The 22813-nt window shown below is 38.5% G+C and overlaps 1 pseudogene; it reads right to left on the bottom strand.

Annotated features, from left to right (window-relative positions):
• Positions 1-6982: 6982 nt before the first annotated feature.
• On the bottom strand, positions 6983-8633 carry LOC140518699 (elongation factor 1-delta pseudogene; annotated as a pseudogene).
• Positions 8634-22813: the final 14180 nt, after the last annotated feature.

The raw sequence follows: 22813 nt of genomic DNA, 5'->3' as shown, positions 1-22813 counted from the left end.
CAAGCTGAATCTTTGAATGGACTGGATTAACTCGGCAATGATTCAAATATTCCTGTTGTCCTTTCCCGCAACTGCTTGGATACCAGGCTGGGGAAACTGAGTATTTTGATAGCATGTTTACTTCTCTAAGCACTTTGCAATTGTTAATCTCCAGTTCCCGAAAGACATCCGTATTAGTTTCATAAGCATTTTTAGCAAAGACACCTGGGTAGGGAGAAAAGAGGTCATTTCCTATCAGTGAATCTCAGCTGCCTAATGTATAAAATAAAGAAACTGTAGCCTGGAAAGAAGAAAGATTTTTTTGTAATTATGCAAAACAAAAACCAAACATTGCACTGTTAATTCTCCTTGGCTGGTTATTAGGAGATCTGGGTTTAGTCCTAGCTCTGTTAGCTCTGCTGATAACTAGCTACGCAACAATAGTTGACTCACTAGTCCTCTCTGAGCTTTAATTTCCTCGTCTGTGATAATGAGGAGGTTCTACTAGAAGATGGTGCCAGGATCCCATCTACCTCCAAAACTATTTGTCTCCCTAGATAAAACATAAATTCTCCAGGGTAAGAAGGATTACATTTTGGTCTTTGTATTTGCAGTGTGTAGCATATAGTAGGTGCTTAATAAATACTTGTTGATTGATTGGTCCAAAGTCTCCATTACTGGGCATGTACTCCAAGGAGGTAAAAGAAAACATACAGATGAAGATATTTGTAGCAGTACACTTCGTAGCTGGAAAAAAAAAGTCTGGAAGTAAAGTAGGTGCTTGCCCATTGATTGGGAAATAGATAATTAAAATACTGTTACACCATAAGAAATGATGATTATGATAATTCAGAGAAATATGGGAAGCATATGAAATAATGCAGATTAAAGTAAGCAGCAACAGGAAAATAATATGCATAATAATTAAAATTATGTACCAAAAAAAAAAAATAAAAAGTAGTCAAATGTTGAGTCATTGTCATGACCAGTTTGGGCACTGAGAAGGAAATAGGTGGGAGAGTTTGGCTGTAGAACGTTGTATATACTGTCAAAGAAAGTGCCTGCATTAGTTGGTTTTTCTTAGCTACAAGGGGGGGATGTTTGGCAGTAGGGGTAGAGTATATGTGGAAATAACCATGAAAGAAAAATAAAAGGCATCAACTTTTTAAAAAAATGAAATGAAAGGGTTGAACTGAATAATCTGCAGGGTCCTTTCCTTCATGTTGTGCTGTAAAGAGCCATGGTATTGTGATAATCTTCCTAAATGTGACACACTTTTGACCATGTAGCTCATGATTCATCTATCCTGCTTAGTAAATTTCAATGGCTCCCTATTTCCTCTAGGATTCAGTACAAATTCCTTTGTTTTTAGCCATTTAAAACCCTTCGCAACCTGGCTCCAAACCTACCTTTCTACTTCATTAGACCTTGCTCCCCTTCACATACCTAATGGATCAGACAAACTGACCTTCTTCCTACTCCTCACACATAACACTCCATCTCCCAAGTCTTATTTCCTTACAAAAACTGTCATCCATTCTTAGGATGCATTCTCTCCTCATGTGCTTAGGTCAAGCATCATCTTCCACATGAAGCCTTTCCTGATACTCCCTCACTACTAGTACTTTTCTCTCCAAATTACCTTGTATTTATTTTATGTATCCCCTCTGGGCCCACTCATACTCACACTGGAGGTTTGAGGCCTTCAGAGGGTGGCTATATATTCCCTTTCAAGTTTCTAGGGGTAACCCTGAGGGGTTAGGTTTCTAGTACCATCACTCATGAATTCCCCTTAATGAATTTCCTATCGACAACCATAAGCCTGAAGTAGCTTTAGCAAAGGAATTTATTAAAGTGGAAAAAAAAAACATAGTTGGGACAAAATATTCCTCCCCAAACCTCGGGCGTGCTCTCTTGCAAGTACACATAGGTCCATAAGGAAGAATGGTTACAAATTTAGAGTACAATGGTAGTGAGATATTGTAAGGGGCCATGTGACAAAGAGGTAGGTAACTCAATTCCTGGTGCTTTGTGACTTAGAAGTCCTTTCTTGATCCATATGTAGCATTATTTTCTGATGCAAAGGGTCATGCTCCTTGAAGCTGCCTCTTTTTTCAGATAACTTTTGCCACTTTTCTCCCAGAGGGGATATGTGGTGTGTCTCTGATCCAGTCTCCGTGATCCTAGCTGGATACACTTTCTGCTACTGGTTCATTCTCTCCTATGATGTGGTCAGTGGTAGAGGAAGAAAGAAACTGTGTTCTCCCTCAAAGAATGATTCCCTTTTAAGAGTCTGTATTCAACTCTAGAATTCTCAGTTCTTGAATTTGGAGTCCTCTAGCACTGGATTTGTCCACTACTTCAGGGCCTGCTATTTTTATGCTTAGACCCAGAGGGATGTCTGATTCTTTCAGCCAGTCATAAGACCTTTCCTGTGGGGTATCATTTGTCTTCATCCAATGGCCAAAAACTTTATATTCCTCTCAAATGAACGTATATTATTTATATATTTATTATTGAAAAATTTCTTAGCACTTAGTTTGTACTATTGATTAACTGATTAGAGATGTCTGAGCCTTTTGTGATTGTATTTGTTGAGGTGGTAGACCCTCTACCCATATATGTGAATATATATTATATATATATATATATATATATAGAGAGAGAGAGAGAGAGAGAGGTGTGTGGGTGTGTCTCTGTATGTGTGTATATATATATATACATATATATGTGTGTATATATATGAATATTTTATTTTACTTTTTTTAATTAATAAGAATTTATTTTCTCTTCCTCCAACCTCCCACAAACTTAAAAATAAAACTTGTAATACGTAAATGAATTTATAGATATAGATATCAATGACAAATTCCCACATTGGCCATGTCCAAAATTTCTTACATATGTCTTTTGTATATGCTTAACATGTTTTCTCCACCCATTAGAATATAAGCTCCTGGAGGAAAGAAATCAGTCAAGTTTTTGTTTTTTGTTTTTGTTTTCTTTCTTTTTATCCCCAGCACTTAGCATAATTCTTGGCACAGAGTAGATATTTAATGTCTTGATTTATTGAATAGCACTATTATTTAAAACCTTCAGTGGCTACTCAATTCTTACTAAATAATTCTGAGCTTGACTTTCAAGGGTCTTCATAATCTGGCTCCAATTTAGTGTCCTGCCATATATCACATTACTTCCCGTCATTTGTTCTCTAGTCCAGTCAAACTGGACTATTTCCCATTGCTCATTTTTGCCTTGTCCTTTCCCATTTCCATGCCTTTCCTCCTGGCATCTATCATGCTTGAAAGGGACTTCCCCACTCTCTATGTTGAAGTCCTTTCCTTCTCTCAAGGCCCAACTCAGGTACCACTTTCTCCATGAAATCTTTCCTGACCAACACCATCTCTCCCCTCCAGCACACATATACAGTATCTGAGTGTTTTTTTCCTCCTCATGTTTCTCTTAGTAATTTGTCCACATTTCTATCTAATTAAAAATGTTTGTGTTCATAACCTCCCCATTAGCTTGTATGGTCCTAGAAAGCAGAGATGAGGGGTGTAGAGTCAAGATGACAGAGAAAAGGCAACAATCACATGGGCTCTTCCACAAAACTCTCCAAACATCTTTAAATAATGCCATAAAAACAATTCTTGGAGCAGCAGAACCTGCAAAAGGATGGGGTAAAATACTTGTTCAGTCAAAGACAATTTAAAAGGTCAACAGGAAAGGTGTGTCATACTTGAGTAAGAGTGGAGCATAGTTCAGCACAGGCTACACCAGCACAGACCCAGACCCAGCAAACCAGGAGCAGGCCTTAGGAGCTACTGAATTAGCAGTGAGCTCTCAGCCCACAGATGGTAAGGGGGTTGAGCAACTGGCGGGAAGGAGATTGCAGGGGTCTATTTGCTAACACTGAGGCAGGACTCTGTTGTTTTGCCCATATGTGAATCTGGGTCGTAGTCCTAGATGCCAGTCCTGGGATGAGGATGGGCACTAATGTAGCAGAGTTTGTGGCAGCAGTGGAAATGAGACCGTGCTCACAATTCTAGGGCAGAAAAGAACGTTTGTGTTTACTCATGGACCAGAGCACAAACCAAGAGAATAATAAACATACCTTTCTTTAAGTCATACCATTTTGGACAAACTGAAAACTTACAGGTCCCTAGAAGTACTTCTGAAAAGAGCTGCACAGAAAACCTGAAGCTTAGAACAGTTTGTCCTCCATCTTAGAAGCAGAGCTCTACCTTAACAAGGAGTTAAAAGTTAAGAAAAAGCCTGGGAAAATGAGCAAACAACAGAAAAAAATTCTGACCATAGAAAGGTACTATGGTGACAAGGAAGATCAAAACACATACTCAGAAGAAGACAACAAAGTCAAAGCTTCAACATCCAAAGCCTCCAAGAAAAACATGAATTGGTCTTGAGTCATGAAAGAGCTCAAAAAAGATTTTGAAAATCAAGTAAGAGAGGTAGAGGAAAAATTGGAAAGAGAAATGAGAGTGATGCAGAAAATAACAGAAAAAGAATCAACAGCTTGGTAATGGAGACACACACACACACACACACACACACAACTGGAAAAAAAAAACCACCTTAAAAAAGACTAGACTAAATGGTAAAAGAGATACAAAAAGCCAATGAGGAGAAGAATACTTTAAAAGCAGAATTGCCAAGTGGAAAAAGAGGCAGAAAAATTCATAAAGAAAATATTCCCTTAAAAAGTAGAATTGGCCAAATGGAAAAAGAGATCCAAAAGCTCACTGAAGAAAATAACTCCTTAAAAATTAGAATGGAGTAAATGGAAGCTAATGATTTTATGAGAATTCCATAAACAATAAAACAAAACCAAAAGAATGAAAAGAATAGAAGACAATGTGAAATATCTCATTGGAAAAACAACTGACCTAGAAAATAGATCCAGGAGAAATAATTTAAATTTTTTGGAGTACTGAAAGGCATAATAAAAAAAAAAACCTACACGTCATCTTCCAAAAAATTATCAAGGAAAACTGCCTTGATATTTTAGAACCAAAGGGTAAAGTAGAAATTGAAAGAATCCACTAATCACCTCCTAGAAGAGATCTGAAAATGAAAACTCCCAGGGTTATTATAGCCAAATTCCAGAGCTGCCTGATCAAGGAGAGAATATTGCAAGCATCCAGAAAGAAACAATTGAAGCTTCTGCATTAAAGTATTGGAGGGGTTGGAATGCAATATTCCAGAGGTCAAAGGAGCTAGGAGTACAACCAAGAATCTCTTACCCAGCAAAACTGAGTATAATCTTTCAGGAGAAAAAAACAAATAAACATTCAATGAAAGAGAGGACCTTCAATCATTCTTGATGAAAAGACCAGAGCTGAAGAGAAAATTTGACTTTCAAATACAAGACTAATGAGAAGCATAAAAAGGTAAACAGAAAAGAGAAATCATAAACTGATTACATTCCTACTTGGGAAGATGACACTTGTAACTCATAAGAACTTTCTCATTATTAGAGTAGTTAGAAGGAGAATATATAGACAGAGGACATAAGTGTGAGCTGAATATGAAGGGATGATAACTAAAAAAGTAGAATTAAGGAGTGAGAGAAGAATGCACTGGGAAAAAGGAAAAAGGAGAGGTAGAATGAGGTAAATTATCTCACATGAAAGAGACAAGAAAAAGCTTTTATATGGAGGGGAAGAGGAGGAGGTGAGGAGGAGTGAGTGAACTTTATTCTCATTAGAATTGGCTTAATAAGACAATAACATACACATTCAATTGGGTGTAGAAGAAATCTATCTTATCCTATGGGAAAGCAGGAGGAAAAGGGGATAAGAGAAAAGGGAGAGGGTTGTGATAGAAAGGAGGACACATGGGGCAGGTAATAGTCAAAAAAGCAAAGCATTTTTGAGAAGGGACAGAGTGAAAGGAGAGAGAGAACAGAATAAAAGGAAGTATAGGATAGAGGGAAATACAGTTAGTAATATAACTGTGAAAAAAATTCTGAAGCAAATTTTTCTGATAAAGGCCTCATTTCTCAAACATATAGAGAAGTGAATCAAATTTATAAAAATAAGAACCACTCCCCAAGTGATAAATGATCAAAATATATGAATGGTTTTCAGATGAAGTAATCAAAGCTATCAGTAGCCATGTGAGAAAATGCTCTAATTCACTATTCATTGGAGAAATGCAAATTAAAATAATTCTTAGGTATTAGATTGGCTAATAGGACAGAAAAGGAAAATGACAAATGTTGGAGGGGTTGTGGGGAAAAGAAATGAGACATTAATGCACTGTTGGTGGAGTTGTGAACTGATTTAGCCATTCTGTAGAGCAGTTTCAAACTATGCTCCAAGCACTATAAAACCATGCGTACCCTTTAACCTAGCAATACCACTACTAGGTCTGTATCCCAAAAGAGATTAAAAAAAAGACAAGGACCTATATGTACAAAAATATTTGTAGCAGACGTTTTCTGGTGGCAAAGAATTGGAAATTGAAGAGGTGTCCATCAATTGGGGAATGAATGAACTAATTGTGGTATGTGATCATGATGGAATACTATTGTGCTATAAGAAATGATGAACAGGGTGCTCTCAGAAAAAGCTGGAAAGATTTACATGAGCTGATGCCAAGTGAAATGTACTGTGTACAAAGTAACAGCAATATTGTGAGATGATCAGCTATGAGTAATTTAGCTATTCTCAGCAATACAATGACCTAAGACAACTCAGAAGGACTTCTGTTGAAAAATGCTATCCATCCCCACAGAAAGAACTGATGGTGTCTGAATATAGATTGAAGCATACCTTTTTACTTTATTTTTCTTGAGGTTTGGGGTTTGTTTGTTTGTTTTTTTGGTTTCTGTTTTCTTTCACAACATGACTAATATGGAAATGTTTTGCATGACTACACATGCACAACCTATATTGAAGTGCTTGCCTTCTCAATGAGGGGTGGGTGGGGTGGGAGGTGGGGAAGGGAGAGAATTTGAAACTCAAAGCTTTAAAAATGAATGTTAAAAATTGTGGTTGGTTTTTTTTTTTCAAATCTCAGCTTTTATTTTGGTTACAGATTCACAGACATTCAGGGGCCTTTTAGATCTTGTTGAAAGCAGCAATGTCAGCACTCTGCACATCATCTTTGAACTTGGTGATCTCCTCCAAGATGTCTGTGCCCACCTTGTCATCTCTGCCACACACTAAATCTGCAGCTTCCAAATGCCATACCCCACAGACACCAACTTGGAGCCTCCCCAGACCAATCCATCCAGCTGTATGGAGCAGACGGACTCCTCCAACTTTGCCATGTCTGTCTTATCATCCCAAAGCTTGACATCTAGGAGGATAGAAGACTTTGCAATCATCCCTGGCTTCTTGGCCTTCTTCTCTGCATACTGCTGAAGGCGTTCCTCCTGAAGTCTGGCTACCTCCTTGTCTTCTTCCTCATCATCACTACCAAACAAGTCAATATCATCATCTTCATCATCCTCTGCTGGGGTGGCTGCCTTCTTAGTAGGTGATGTGGTGGGTAGCTCCACCTTCTGCATGGGGGATACATGCTGAGTCTGAGGAGCCAGATAGCAGTGGGAAGGGGAGCATTTCGCTAGGGTACATAGACGGATTTCAAGCTTGGAGATGGTCATCTGTAGGTCCTGAATCACACTCCAAAGGCTCTGGTTCTGTGCCTCTAAACTGAAAATTCTGGTGACTAGCTCACTATGGTCCCCACTAGGACCCCTGGAAGAGCTGGTGTTTGCACTTCGGGCCAGCGATTTCTGGATATTCTCCCTGGCTCTGGCAATGTCACAGAGGATCACACTGCACCATTCTCCTGTCGGGAAGAGACAAGTACAGGACTATTCATCTGCTCATAGAACTTTTTCTCTGTGTCATCGTACTTGAATTTGTCAAACCAGATCTTCTCATGTACCAGGAAGCTGGTGGCCGTCTTCACTTCGTGAGAAGGGAGGGCGGCAGCGAAAGGTGAGTCCCAAAGCCAATCTGGCAGGAAGCAGAGGGGAAAGAGCAAAAACTGTTTTTACATGTAACTGGGAAAAAAATAAAATGCTAAATAAATATAAATAAATAAATAAAGTACTGAATAAATTCAAAAAAAGGGCAGAAAAGGAAGGAAGGAAGAAGGGAAGAAAGAAAGAAAAAAGAAGAAAGAAAGAAAGGAAGAAAGAAAAAGAAAGCAGGGACAATTTAAATGTCATATCTACAGTGCCAAGTGTAGTGCTTTCATATCTAATCATGCACTTAATATTTGTTTTGTTGCAATGACACAAATAGAATTTAGGTCAGAAGATATGAGTTCAAGTCCCAATTCTAACCCCTTCCTTACCTCTTGGGCAAAAAACCTTCTTTTGGGGGGGGGGGCAGAGCCAACATGGAGGACTAGAAAGACACACTTACGCAGGGTCCTCCCCATAGCCCATAAAATACCTGTAGAGAGGGACTCTCAACAAATTCTGGGGCAGCAGAAGTGGAGAACAACAGAGTAGAAGAGATTTCCAGCCCACGGTGACCTGAAAGGCCCACGGAAATGTCAGTTGCCCCGGACACAGAGCAGAGTGCAGAGTCCAGCCCAGCCTTGGCCGAGGGGCACGGCGAAACCTGGGAGGAGGACACCTGGGGGTGGAATCTCCAGTCACAGTAGCGGGGCATCAGATCTCTTGTCCCACAGGCGCCAAAGGTCAGTACGGGGTTTAATCAGCAGGCCAGGAAGGGAGAAGGGCTTTCCCATAGCTCCAGCAGCAGGCAGCAGCCACAGAGCCTGCACAGCAGCCCATATGGAAGCTCCATTGTTGGAGCGTAAAAACCCCTGGGGGCATTGAAGAGCTGAGTCTTGCCTCTACCCTGAGTGGAGGCCCTGGCCAAGCTGGTCTTTATCTCACACTGAATGGCAGCCCTGCCCATCCAGCTTATCTGAAAATCAGCCTCCAGTGCTGACTTGGGAACTGGAGGCCAAGTGGCTGTGGAGAGGTATCTGCTAAGCTTCTGGGCATAAAAATTCCTCTCTGTGTCCAGACGAGTACACACTTGATTGTGCCACCTTGGAGGAACTGAGATCTCACAGATTCCCAGAGTGTACCCTACTCTTGACAAAGGACCCAAAAGTCAAGTAACTGGTTGGGAAAATGCCCAAAAAAGGGAAAAAAAATAAGACTATAGAAGGTTACTTTCTTGGTGAACAGGTATTTCCTCCCATCCTTTCTGATGAGGAAGAACAATGCTTACCATCAGGGAAAGACATAAAAGTCAAGGCTTCTGTATCCCAAACATCCAAAATAAATATTCAATGGGCTCAGGCCATGGAAGAGCTCAAAAAGGATTTTGAAAATCAAGTTAGAGAGGTGGAGGAAAAACTGGGAAGAGAAATGAGAGAGATACAAGAAAAGCATGAAAAGCAGGTCAACACCTTGCTAAAGGAGATCCCAAAAAAATTCTGAAGAAAATAACACCTTTAAAAATAGGCTAACTCAATTGGCAAAAGAGGTTCAAAAAGCCAATGAGGAGAAGAATGCTTTAAGAAGCAGAGTTAGCCAAATGGAAAAGGAGGTTCAAAAGCTCACTGAAGAAAATAGTTCTTTCAAAATTAGAATGGAACAGATGGAGGCTAATGACTTTATGAGAAACCAAAAAATCACAAAACAAAACCAAAAGAATGAAAAAATGGAAGATAATGTGAAATATCTCATTGGAAAAACAACTGACCTGGAAAATAGATCCAGGAGAGACAATTTAAAAATTATGGGTTTAACTAAAGCCATGACCAAAAAAAGAGCCTAGACTTCATCTTTCATGAAATTATCAAGGAAAACTGCCCTGATATTCTAGAACCAGAGGGCAAAGTAAATATTGAAAGAATCCACTGATCCCCTCCTGAAAGAGATCCAAAAATAGAAACTCCTAGGAACGTTGTGACCAAATTCCAGAGTTCCCAGGTCAAGGAGAAAATATTGCAAGCAGCTAGAAAGAAACAATTCAAGTATTGTGGAAATACAATCAGGATAACACAAGATCTAGCAGCTTCTACATTAAGGGATCGAAGGGCATGGAATATGCTATTCCAGAAGTCAAAGGAACTAGGACTAAAACCAAGAATCACCTACCCAGCAAAACTGAGTATAATACTTCAGAGGAAAAAATGGTCTTTCAATGAAATTGGGGACTTTCAAGCATTCTTGATGAAAAGCCCAGAGCTGAAAAGAAAATTTGACCTTCAAACACAAGAATGAAGAGAAGCATGAAAAGGTAAATAGCAAAGAGAAGTCATAAGGGACTTACTAAAGTTGAACTGTTTACATTCCTACATGGAAAGACAATATTTGTAACTCTTGAAACTATTCAGCATCTGGGTAATGGGTGGGATTACACACACACACACACACACACACACACACACACACATGCACAGAGCACAGAGTGAATTGAAGAGGATGGGATCATATCTTTAAAAAAATGAAATTAAGCAGTGAGAGAGAAATATATTGGGAGGAGAAAGGGAGAAATGGAATGGGGCAAATTATCTCTCATAAAAGAGGCAAGCAAAAGACTTTTCAGTGGAGGGAAAAAGAGGGGAGGTGAGAGAAAAACATGAAGCTTACTCTCATCACATTCGACTAAAGGAAGGAATAAAATGCACACTCATTTTGGTATGAAAACCTGTCTTACAATACAGGAAAGTGGGGGATAAGGGGATAAGCAGGGTGGGGGGGATGATGGAAGGGAGGGCAGTGGGAGGACGGAGCAATTTGAAGTCAACACTCTTGGGGAGGGACACGATCAAAAGAGAGAACAGATGCAATGGGGGGCAGGATAGGATGGAGGGAAATATAGTTAGTCTTACACAACATGACTATTATGGAAGTCATTTGCAAAACTACACAGATATGGCCTATATTGAATTGCTTGCTTCCCAAAGGGAATGGGTGGGGAGGGAGGAATGAAGAGAAGTTGGAAGTCAAAGTTTTAGGAACAACTGTCGAGTATTGTTCTTGCTACTAGGAGATAAGAAATACAGGTAAAGGGGTATAGAAAGTTATCTGGCCCTACAGGTTAAAAGAGAAGATGGGGACAAGGGAAGGGAGGGATGTTAGAAGAGAGGGCAGATTGGTGATAGGGGCAATTAGAATGCTCAGCGTTTTGGGGTGGGGGGAGGGGAGAAATGGGGAGAAAATTTGGAACCCAAAATTTTGTGAAAATGAATGTTAAAAGTTAAATAAATTAATTTTAAAAAAACCCCTTCTTTTCTTTGGGTCTCTCAGCAATGTGTGCAAAATGACGTCCTTGGACTAGGTGAAGACTAACACTGTCCCTGCAAGGACTGTGTTCCAGTGCACCTTGAGAGAGGGAGGAAAAGACAAAAAGGGCTTCTGCTCAGCAAGATCTCAATGTCATAATCGAATATTCCATTATTTACATTTACCTAAAATAAGATATTTAAAAGTTGGACTGCAGGGCCTTCAATGACCTCCTTTGGTTCTGTATATCTAGACAGTCCTTGCTGTTTATTGTTATTTATGAAATTAATCGAAGTGGGAAGTTTCTGATTAGTGGTCTAATTCTTCATGAGCCATTTCAAATAGGACTGGGATCCCTGAGGAACAGTTAAGACTAATTAAAACACTTGATAGAAATAATACCTTCATGGGTTAAAAGAAGCAATGAATTTGGCCCCTTGAGTTACTAAGGAATTCCAATCTATCCTTGATAGAAGTCACTCTGTGTCCTCCTAATCCCTTGTGGTACATGGAAAATGGTTCCTGCTCAGTCAGACTGCAGAAAGTGTTCTAAATGGCTGACCAGATGGCAGCAGCTGCCAAAATGATGTCATTGATTTTCATTCTCAGTGGTCACTAAATCAAAAGTCTTATGTATGAGGAGTCCTCTCTAAACCAGTAATATGAGAAATAGAAGTGTTTCATATTTTTTTCTACATATATTTGACTTTATGAAATTGGATCCTATACACAAAATTTATTCTCAGTTTCATAGTAGGGAAGAGCAAAGATCATTAGGTCAGAGACTGAAAGTATTTTTAAAGTGTTTAGAATCATAAAGTCTCACACCTGGAAAGGAAATTTATATATAATTTACATAGTCCAAACTTAGATATAATCTAGCTTTCTCCCAAAGCTATAGTTTACCTAAAGCACCCCATATTTGTGGTCATTCATCTGCATCTTACTTGAACCTATCCAGCAACCAGAAAGCTCACTGCCTGATGTAGTGACCTATATAATTTTCATTCAATTCTCCTTAAAAAAACAAAAAAAACTTTTCTTCATCCCAAAGCAGAATTTGCCTTACTGTGAGTTCCATATAATGGTCTTAGTTCTGTCTTCAGAATAGTTTTTATCTTCTTCCACATGAAAATTGTTTAGGTCAGGGGTGGGTCATCAGTTTGCCTTAAGGCCACATGTGGTCTCTAGATCCTCAAGTACAGCCCTTGGACTAATCCAAATTTTACAAAACAAATCCCCCTCTTAATAAAAGGATTTGTTCTGTGAAATTTGGATTCAGTCCATGTGCTGCACTTGAGGACCTAAAGGACCACATTTGGCCTTGAGGCTGCAGGTTCCCTACCCCTGATTAGATATTTGAAGTCAACCTTCCCCTCCCCCCAAATCCCATCTTTACCTCTTAGATTCCTCATATGACATGAAGACTCTTCTATAAACAGGATTGCTCTCTTGGGCACCTGATCTACTTTGTCAACATTACTCTTTTTAAAAAAAAATTAATTTTATATTGTATTCTGAAACTAAACAACAAAAGAGATCATTTCCATATACACAGTATGCCAAAAAAAATTATATGAAACTGAGAATCTCTTTTTCATAAGCAAATGGTTTTTAAAGTATAGCAGTGATTCCTCTGGCCCGTGCTGCCTGATGGCCAGACTTCTTATGTTTCAGCAGGAGAGTGCTGGAGCCAGCTTTTACCAGCCCTGGAGAACCAGTTGTTAAAATTTCAGTATGAGTATTTGTACTTTAGAAATTGAGAAATGCTATAAATCAGGGTTTGATTTACTATATGGCTGATTGCTTAGGCTTAAGAAAGTTATGGAAAAGTTTTAATAATACATATTAAATTTTTAAGTGTGTTGTGGATACATTCCTTTTCCAGAGAGCTGGTTGTTAAACATTTACCAGCATGTCCCTGATTTCACCCTTCTCTCACAGTTCTCTTGTACGTTTAAGGGAGTTTGGGAGTGTTTAATCTCTACTATTTGTGTGAGCTTGCACGGATTGTGTTTTCTCCTAAGGAGTCCCTTGGATCCCGGTTATATTTAACCACTGAACAGTCAAAGCAGGAACAAGTATGCAGATATTCCCTCCAACATCTGGGAGAGGAATAATCCCACTTTAGACCAAATCTCTAAGGAGGGGAAGGGGGTTAAGTGAATAACCTAACTCAGTTCCTGCATAGCATGATCCTGCCAAGCTCCAAGTCCAAAGCCTCCTTGATTTTATGTTGTGGTACTCTGGCTTCTTAAGGCTTCCCTGCTGGACTGCCAACAATACCCAGTCTGGAATGTTAGCTCCAAAGTTGCCATGACTTGAGCTTCAAGGTGTAGAGACTACACTGGGTGCACCTAGAATGGAAAAGGACAAACAAAATCCTGATTCCAAGGCCATGGGTCCTAAAAGGTGGAAGGTGGGGGAGGGGAAATAAACAGTCATTCCCATCACATCTTAGTTCAATCTATTAGTGAACAAGGCATCTATCCTGTGGGCACTGCTGGAAAGAGAAAGACTGTCTCAGGCTGGTAATTTTAAAGACAAAGTCTGTTCTGGCTACACAGCCAGTATAAACAAGTTGCTCCCACCCATGTGGTAGAGGAATCCAGGATGTCTTCTCCCAGAAGCAGGTTCATGCTATCTCCTACATAGGTCCTGCCATGTCAGGTAATCTGGGCATGCACAAAATCATGTTACAAAAGAAAAGCATATAGCACATTTCACAAAATAATTTCAAATCTTTCCTGCTAGTTTGTGCTTCTGTCTAAATTTCCTTCTGTTTACTTCTGTGCCTTTTTTAAAAAAATGTTTAAATGACCCTCTTTTTTCTTGAGATCATTTTTGCTAATGTCTCTCCCCATCCAGACTCCCTAATTAAAAACCTAGAGAATGAAAGAACCAAAACCTTTTTTTTATTTTGAATTCCTTTGTTTGCTTGCTTGCTTTTTTATTTTAAATTGTTTTATTTGTTTTCAGTTTTCTACAATCACTTCCATATATTTTCCATAGATTTTTTTTCTCTCCCTCCCTCTCCTTCCCCCTTCCCTCCCAACTTCCTCCCAGAGACAGCATGCAATTTTATATTAGTTCTACACATACATTCTTTTATATTTTCACCTTAGTCATGTTGCATAGAAGAATTAAAATGAATGGGAGAAACCAGAAAACAAAACAAAACATAACACAAGAGAAAATGGTCTGCTTCATTCTGCATAGTTCTTGCTTTGGATTTGGAAGGCATTTTGCCTCGAGTCCATTGGGAATTTTTTAGGTCCTTGAATTGCTGTGAAGGACTAAGTCTACCAGAAAAACTCCTCCCACACTGTGGTTGTTGCTGTGTATAAAGTTGTCCTGGTTTTGCTCCTCTCATTCAACATCAGTTCATATAAGTCTTTCCAGTCCTCTCCGAAGTCTTCCTGTTCATCATTTCTTATAGCACAATAGTATTCCATTACATTCATATACCATAACTTGTTCAGTCATTCCCCAATTGATGGACATCCCCTTGATTTCCAGTTTTTGGCCACCACAAAGAGAGCTGCTATAAATATTTGTGTATATATGGAACTCTTTCTCATTTTTATGATCTCTTTGGGATACAGTCCTAGAAGCAATATTGCTGGGTCAAAGGGTATGAACATTTTTGTAGCTCTTTGGACATAGTTCCAAATTGCTCTCCAGAATGGTTGGATCAGCTCACAGCTCCACCAACAATGGATTGGTGTTCCAACTCTCCCACATCTTCTCCAACATTTATCATCTTCCTATTTTGTCATGTTAGCTAATCTGATAGGTGTGATGTGGACCTCAGAATTGTTTTGATTTGCATCTCTCTAATCAATAGTGATTTAGCGCATTTTTTCATATGACTATAGATAGCTTTAATTTCTTCCTCTGAAAACTGCCTATTCATATCCTTTGACCATTTATCAATTGGGGAATGACTTATATTCTTGTACATTTGACTCAGTTCTCTATATATTTTAGAAATGAGGCATTTGTCACAGACACTAGTTGCAAAAATTATTTCCCAGTTTTCTGCTTCCCTCCTAATCTTTGTTGTATTGGGTTTGTTTGTGCAAAAACTTTTCAATTTAATGTAATCACAATTATCCATTGTGCACTTCATAATGTTCTCTATCTCTTGTTTGGTCAAAAATTTCTCCATTCTTCATAAATCAGACAAATACACTATTCCTTGCTCCCCTAATTTGTTTATAGTATCAATCTTTATACCTAGGTCATGTATCCATTTGGACTTTATTCTTGTGTACAGTGTCAGGCATATGTCTATGCCCAGTTTCTGCCACACTGTTATCCAGTTTTCTCAGCAATTTTTTTCAAACAGTGAGTTTTTATCCCAGAAGCTGGGGCCCTTGGTTTTATCAAACAGTAGATTGTTGTATTCATTGGCTACCTAACCAATTCCACTGGTCTACCCCTCTATTTCTTGGCCAGTACCACGTGGTTTTTATGATTGCTGCTTTATAATACATTTTGAGATCTGGTAGGGCTAGGCCACCTTCCCTAGCTTTGCTTTTCATTAGCTCCATTGGTATTCTGGACCTTTTGTTCTTGAGATGAATTTTGATATTATTTTTTCTAGCTCTAGAAAAAAATTATCTGGTAGTTTGATTGGTATGACACTGAATAAGTAATTTAATTTAGGTAGAATTGTCATTTTTATTATATTAGCTCAGCCTACCCATGAGCAGCTGATGTTTTTCCACTTATCTAGATCTGACTTTATTTGTGTGAAAAGTGTTTTGTAATTTTGTTCATATAGTCCCTGGGTTTATTTTGGCAGGTAGACTCCTAGATATTTTATAGTGTCTACTATAGCTTTAAATGGGATTTCCTTTTCTATCTCTTGCTGTTGGGCTTTGTTTGTAATATATAGAAATGCAGATAATTTATCTGGATTTATTTTGTAACCTGAAACTTTGCCAGAGTTGTTTATTATTTCAAGTAGCTTTTTACTTGATTCTCTGGGATTCTCTAAGTATATCATCATATCATCTGCAAAGAATGATAACTTAGTTTCTTCTTTACTTATTCTAATTCCTTCAATTTCTTTTTCTTCTTTTATTGCTAAAGCTAACATTTATAATTCCATATTGAATAACAGTGGTGATAATGGACATCCTTGTTTCACCCCTGATCTTTCTGGAAATGCACCTAGCTTATCCCCATTGCATGTAATGCTCACTGATGGTTTTAGGTAGATACTGCTTATTATTTTATGGAAAGTTCCATTTATTCCTATGCTCTCCAGTGTTTTCAACAGGAATGGGTGTTTTATTTTGTCAAAAGCTTTTTCTGCAGCTATTGAGATAATCATGTGGTTTCTATTAGTTTTGTTGCTGATATGAGCAATAATGCTGATGGTTCCTAATATTGAACCAGTGCTACATTCCTGGTATAAATCCTACCTGATTATAATGTATTATTCTCATGATCAGTTGCTGTATTCTTTTTGCTAATATCTTATTTAGAATTTTTGCATCTATATTCATTAGAGAAATTGGTCTATAATTTTCTTTCTCTGTTTTGGCTCTTCTAGCTCAGGTATCAGAACCATATTTGTATCATAAAAAAAATTTGGTAGGACTCCATCTTCCCCAATTTTCTCAAATAGTCTCTATAGCATTGGAATTAACTGTTCTTTAAATGCTTGATAAAATTCACTTGTAAATCCATCTGGCTCTGGAGATTTTATCCTAGGGAGTTCATTGATGGCTTGTTCAATTTCTTTTTCTGAGATGGGGTTGTTTAAGTATTCAAATTGCTCTTCTGTTAATCTGGGAAATTTACATTTTTTAAAATATTCATCCATCTCATTTAGATTGTCAAATTTATGGGCATACGGTTGGACAAAGTAATTTATTATTATTGTTTTAATTTCCTCTTCATTGGAGAGTTCACCCTTTTCATTTTTGATATTGGTCGTTTGGTTTTATTCTTTCTTTTTATTAATCAAATTGACCAAAGGTTTATCAATTTTATTGGTTTTTTCATAAAACCAACACTTAGTTTCATTTATTAGTTCAATAGTTTTCTTAATTCAATTTGATTAATGTCTCCTTTGGTTTTCACTATTTCTAATTTGGTATTTTCTTGGGGATTTTCCAATTTGTTCTTTTTCTAGCTTTTTCATCTGCATGCCCAATTCACTGATCTCTTCTTTTTCTATTTTATTCATGTAAGCATTCAAAGATATAAAACTTCCCCTAAGAACTGCTTTTGCAGTATCCCATAAGATTTAGTAGATTGTCTCATTATTGTCATTCTCTTGAGTAAAGTTGTTGATTGTTTCTATGATTTGTTGTTTAATCCACTCATTCTTTAGGATTAGATTATTTAATTTCCAATTAATTTTTGGTTTATCTTTCTATGGTCTTTCATTACATAGAATTTTTATTGCATTATGAAATGAGAAGGATTCATTGACTATCTCTGCATTTCTGTACTGAATTGTGAGGTTTTTATGCCCTAGTACATGGTCAATTTTTGTATATTTGCCATGTACTGCTGAGAAAAAGGTATATTCCTTTCCATCTCTATACACTTTTTTCCAGAGATCTATCACATCTACCTTATCCAGAGTTTTATTCACCTACTTAACTTGTTTCTTGTTTTTTTTGAGGTTAGATTTATCAAGTGCAGAGAGGGGGTGGTTGAGGTCTCCCAACTAGTATAGTTTTGCTGTCTATTTCTTCCTGTAACTCCCTTAACTTCTCCTCTAAGAATTTGGATGCTATACCACTTGAAGCATATATGTTTAGTAATGAAATTGCTTCGTTGTGTATGGTGCCTTTTGGAAGGATATAATTTCCTTCCTTATCTATTTTGATTAGATGCATTTCTGCTTTTGCTTAGTCTGAGATTAGGATTGCTACCCCTGCTTTTTTTACATCAACTGAAGCACAATATATTCTGCTCCAACCTTTTACCTTTACTCTGTGCATATCCACTCATTTCAAATGTTTTTCTTGTAAACAACATATTGTTGGCTTATGGTTTTTAATCCATTCTGCTATCCGTCTCCATTTTATGGGAGAATTCATCCCATTCACATTCACAGTTATGATTACTATTTGTGTCTTTCCCTCTGTCCATTTATGCTTTTAGTTCTTCCTTTAGTTCTCCCTTCTTTCTTCCCCTCCACAATAGAGTTTTAATTTTTGACCACCACCTCCCTCAACCTTCCCTCCCTTCTTTCAGCCCCCCTCCCTTTTACTCTACTTTTCCCTTACTACTTCTTCCTTCCCTTTTAGCCTCCCCTCCCTCTTCTTTTCCCTTTCTCCTCCCACTGCCTATAGAGCTAGTTAGATTTCTATACTTAACTGAGTTTGTTGTTCCCTCCTTGAACCAAATCAGATGAGAGTAAATCTCAAACAATGCTCATCTCCCTCCCCTCTTTCTACTGTAATATATTTTTGTGCATCTTCCTGTGATGGAATTTATTTTTTTCTGCCTCCTCCTTTTTACATTTCCTGTTACAATCCTTTTGCGCCTTAAATAACATTTTTATTATCACATCATTTACTTTATACCCACTCCCTCTATCTATATATATCATAATAAATATACAATTCTCAAATTTAACAAGTATCACCTTCCCTTATAGGGATGTAAACCACTTGCCCATATTGAATAACAAGTTTTTTTCCCCCTGTTTACCTTTTTATGCCTCTTTTGAGACTTCTGTTTGAAGATCAAATTTTCTATTGAGCTCTGGCCTTTTCATCAGGAAGGTCTGGAAATCCTTTATTTCACTGAATGTCCATCTCCTTGCCTGAAATATTATGCTCAAGTTTGCTGGGTAATTGATCCTTGGTTGTAGTCCCAGCTCCTTTGCCTTGTGGAATATCATATCCCAATCCCTCCAATCTTTCAGTGTAGAAGCTGCAAGGTCCTGTGTGATCCTGACTGTAGCTCCTTGATATCTGAATTGTTTCTTTCTGACTGCCTGCAGTATTTTCTCCCTCACTTGATAGTTCTGGAATTTGGCAACGATATTCCTTAGTGTTTTTAGTTTGGAATCCCTTTCATGAGGTGAATGGTGGATTCTTTTGATGACCATTTTACCCTCTGGATCTAGGATTTCTGAGCAGTTTTCCTTGATGATTTCTTGGAAGATATTGTCCAGACTCTTGTTTTCATCATGGCTTTCTGGTAGACCAATAATTCTTAGATTTTTCTCTCCTGGATCTGTTTTCCAGATTAGTTGTTTTTCCAATTAGATATTTTACATTTTCTTCTATCTTTTCATTCTTTAGATTCTGTTTGACTGATTCTTGATGTCTCATAGCATCACTAGCTTCTACTTGCCCAATTCTAATTTTTATTGAATTGTTTTCTTCAGTTAACTTTTGCATCTCCTTTTCCATCTGTCCAATTGTTCCTTTTAAGGGGATATTTTCTCCAATTAGTTTTTGTGCTTCATTTTCCATTAGTCCAATTTGCCTTCTGTGATTTCTTTTTTTCCTATTTTTAAAATCATTGGCCAGTTTTTCTTCTACTTCCCTAATTTGGCTTTTAAAATCCTTCTTATCTCTTCCAAGAATGCTCTTTGGTCTTGAGATCAGTTCATATTACCTTCTAAAGTTTCAGATGGGAGTACAGTCTCAGTGACGCCCTCTTTGTTATTCATGTTTTGATCCTTGTCCCCATAAAAAGATTCTATGGTCTTATCTTTTCTAGTTTGCTTCTTGCTTATGATGATCACCCTTTTCCTGGCTTTTAAAGTGGATCTCTGCTTCTGGGGCACAGGGGGCTCTATCCCACCATTCTTATGCTTAGAACTTGAGGCTTTGTGTACTTGGCCTCTGGTTATTTCTGTTAGAGGGTAGAATGCTGTAGCTTACCTGGTGCTAAGCTAGCTGATGTGCCAAAGAAGAGGCCAGATGAAGTCTCTCTGAGTTTCCCCAGAGTTATCCTGGTGCTAGCTGTGTTAAGTATGGGGAAGGGGTAGTCTAGCCACAGGAACTCTTCTCTCCTGAGCACAGGCAGACTCAGTGGTTGGTGAAGTAGTGTTTGCACTTGTGTCTTCCCTATTCCCCTGGCTGTACTGAGGCATGCCTGGGGTCCTGGTGTTGATGATTGTGGGCTCTACCTGCCTGGGGCTGAGGATCTCCTCCTACTTCATTGAGGTGGGGCTGTCTGGGATAGCTCCAGTCCTGCAAGTTTCCCTTCAGCCACAGCAAGAGGGACTCCCCTTTGTGATTTTCCTAGCCTTACAGGCCAAGAGACTGTTTACCCCTTTGGCTGATTCCACTGTTCCAGAATTTTTCCTGGGGAAATATTCTATGGGTTTTTCAAGGTCAACAAGGAGAGGGGTAGAGTACTTACTTATCACTCCACCATCTTGGCTCCTGAAAGTCTGCAAGGTGACTTACAGACATTTATTCTGTGGGCTGATAGTCTCAGGAGTGGCTGCTGCAGTTACCTGGGATTCTGTGGTTCTCTCTCACTCAGTTCCACTAGACTCCTGTCTTGGACTGATATGTTTGGGATTCCACAGTGTGGCTGCTGCTTCAGATCACCCAGGGCTTCCTGTGTGGCTTTGCTATGGCAGGGTTCGCACTGGTATAGTCTGTACACTGTGCCCTGTGTGCCCCTCGAACCCCGTGCAACAGATCCTTCTCATCGGCCTTCCAGTCTGTCCTGGGTTGGAAATCTGCCACAGTCTGTCTCCTATTGAATTCTGCCACTCTAAAATTTGTTTAGATTTTCTTTTTAGAGGTATCTGAAGGAGTCTGTCTTAGAGCTTAGGTGAGTAGTTGCTCTCACTCCACCATCTTGGCTCCACCCCTGAACCAAAACCTTTTAAGAAATAAACACAGTCAAGCAAAATGAATCCACATGGTGGCCATGTCTCTTTGTGTATGCTGAATCCGATATGTCTCTGGTAAAAAGGTGGGTATAATACACCTCATCATGGAGACATGATTTATCATTTCATTGATAAGAATACTTAAGTCTTTCCAAGTTGATTTCCTTTACAATATTCTTGTCCTTGTATACAGTGTTTTCCTGGTTCTGCTCATTTCAGTCTACAAAAGTTAATCCTACACATGATTCTCTGAAATTATCTCTTTCATCATTCTTTATGACATTATAATATTCTATTACATTCAAATGTTGCTATTTGTTCAGTTACTCCTCAATTAATGAATCCCCCTCCCTGATTCTTTTGTTGTTGTTTGTTATGTTTGACTCTTTGTGACTCCATTTGGGGTTTTCTTGGCAAAGATACTGCAGTGGTTCGCCATTTCCATCTCCAGTCATTTTGTAGATGAGGAAACTGAGGCAAACAAGGTTAAGTTACTTGCCCAAGGTCACAAAAGTATTAAGTATCTGAGGTCAGTTTTGAAGTCAAGAAGATGACCCTTTCTGACTCCATTCCTGGCACTCTATCCACTACACATCTAGCTTCCTCCTGACTCTACTCCTCTGCTTTTTGATCACCCTGAGTTTTTTCAGGGGAACCTTCTGTTCTTCCTTCCTCTGGACACAGAATATGCAGGCTATACTTGTTTCTGGCCTATCTCTGGTCTTGCTGGGAGCTTGTATGACTGTTTGCCTGTGTGGGCATTGACTTGGCTGGTGGCTCCCTTCCTGTTTCCTAGGGGTTGACTTTTGGTTGACTCTTTTGGTTGACTTTTTGAGTAGTTCCACTGGAACTCCAGTTACATCTGGGGCATAAGTAGTTACTTACTATATCTTCTCATTGGGATTTCTTTATCATTACTTGTTCTGGTGTGAGCTTTTGCTTGAGTAGCAACTGTATATGAAATGGACATTCTTTCTTTGTTCAGCCATCTTGGCTGGAACTTCACGGACCATTTCTTCAAATATGATGCCTGTAGCTTAAATCAATACTCCAAATAGGTTCTGGCCAGATCAGAAGACAATATATGACTATTTCCTCCCTCCTTCTAGATACTAGGTGACTATTACTTCCTCACCTAGATACTAGGTGACTATTACTTCATATTGAGATCACATTAGTTTTTTTTTTTTGCCTGACTTGTCATGCTGATGACTCATTTTTAATGCATAATAAATTCAACCCCCCAAGTGTCTTGTACATAAATCATTGTTCAGCCACCTCTCCCAGGTCTGTCATCCAGTGTCTTAATCACTCACCCTTCCCAGCCATGTGTCATCACTAAAACTGTTACACATTCCATCAATGACATCATCTAAATTGTGTTTGTTCTTTACCTACTATGTGTATACCAGCATTACAAATGGTGCCAAATAGGGTTTGCATTTACAGTCAAATAAGGAAGAGACACAGAGATGTTAAAAAAGGAGAGAACAGAGGCAAATAAATACCTGATAATCTGATGGAGTTTTGGGACAAATTCAATTTGTCCTGTTCCTAGCAGGGCACTAAACTATATTCTAAATAGTTTGACTCAGTGATAATTCTTTGGGTACAATTTTAGATACAGCCTCATTTAGAAATGGAGAAAGTGACCTGGTTAATGAACATATAGTTGATTTTATTAGATTGACTTCAGTGCCCTTCCTCCAAGAAACTTTCACTGATTCTCAACTGGAAGAGATCTCTCCTTCTTCTGCTCT

The sequence above is a fragment of the Notamacropus eugenii genome, chromosome 1 (genome assembly GCF_028372415.1).
Source record: "Notamacropus eugenii isolate mMacEug1 chromosome 1, mMacEug1.pri_v2, whole genome shotgun sequence".
NCBI lineage: Eukaryota > Metazoa > Chordata > Mammalia > Diprotodontia > Macropodidae > Notamacropus > Notamacropus eugenii.
The sequence above is the reverse complement of the archived record's forward strand: the minus strand, read 5'-3'. Positions and strand labels throughout refer to the sequence as shown.